The sequence below is a fragment of the Euleptes europaea genome, chromosome 2 (assembly GCF_029931775.1).
Source record: "Euleptes europaea isolate rEulEur1 chromosome 2, rEulEur1.hap1, whole genome shotgun sequence".
Taxonomy (NCBI): Eukaryota; Metazoa; Chordata; class Lepidosauria; order Squamata; family Sphaerodactylidae; genus Euleptes; species Euleptes europaea.
The window spans coordinates 135,139,969-135,140,982 of NC_079313.1; the positions used below are offsets into that span (position 1 = coordinate 135,139,969).

The window sequence follows — 1,014 nt, forward strand, 5'->3', positions numbered from 1 at the left end:
CAGCCTCCCTCGCTGTCCTGTTGGCCACTGATCCCGCAACCCCGCACATTCCTGGCCTGTCCCCTTGCTCCACTCTACAGATTCCTTGCAAGCACCACCGGCCTCCCATGCAAGCATTCCCTGCCTGTTGACTGGGCACACGTTGGCACGAACTCACTTGTAGCAGCGCAATGGAAACACCTTACGCCAAGGCCGCTTGTTTAAAAAAGAGGAAAGGACCGGACAAACCATCTAGCCAGGCCTGTTTAATCTACTGAACGGTGGGTGGAGGAGGACACATGAACACACACAAACACACATGCAGCTGCCTTATACTGAATCAGACCCCTGGTCCATCAAAGTCAGTATTGTCTACTCAGACCGGCAGCGGCTCTCCAGGGTCTCAGGCAGAGGTCTTTTGCCTCACTTACTTGCCTAGTCCCTTTTAACTGGAGGTGCCAGGGATTGAACCTGGGACCTTCTGCATGGCAAGCAGATGCTCTCCCACTGAGCCACGGACCCTCCCTGCTTTGCTACCAGGATGTGTTGGGAGACTCCCCCTGTTCTTTAAAACAAAAACAAAAAAACAACCACCCTGCTAACAGAAAACCAGGACAGCAAGACAAGAAAGAGGATGGGACCTTTCTCTCAACGGCGCTGATTTTCTATGTGCATGGACATTTGTAAGGAAAGGGGGGGAAACCAAAATTTACCACCTGTGTTCCCATTCTACCATCTCCTGCATGTGTGAATTAGGTCCAAGTCCCAACGTGGATGGCCGAAGTTTGCCCGATCTCATCAGATCTCAGAAGCAAAGAAGGGTCGGCCCTGGGTAGTATTTGGATGGGAGACCACCAAGGAAGTCCACAGTCACAGCTCAGAGGCAGGCAATGGCAAACCAATTCTGAACGTCTTGGCCTTGGCCTGGATGGCCCAGGCTTCACCTGATCTTGCCAAGCCTCAAAATTTGAGGCTGAGCTTCAGGCCCGGGGGGGGGGGGCGGGGCTGCTTGAGGTCTAATCGCTAGTCCATGCC

At 53.4% G+C, this 1,014-nt stretch overlaps 1 non-coding gene across 1 annotated transcript; it reads right to left on the reverse strand.

Annotated features, from left to right (window-relative positions):
- Positions 1-429: 429 nt before the first annotated feature.
- Positions 430-504, reverse strand: TRNAG-GCC (transfer RNA glycine (anticodon GCC)). The gene has a single exon. It is a non-coding gene; the product is annotated as a tRNA-Gly (tRNA).
- Positions 505-1,014: the final 510 nt, after the last annotated feature.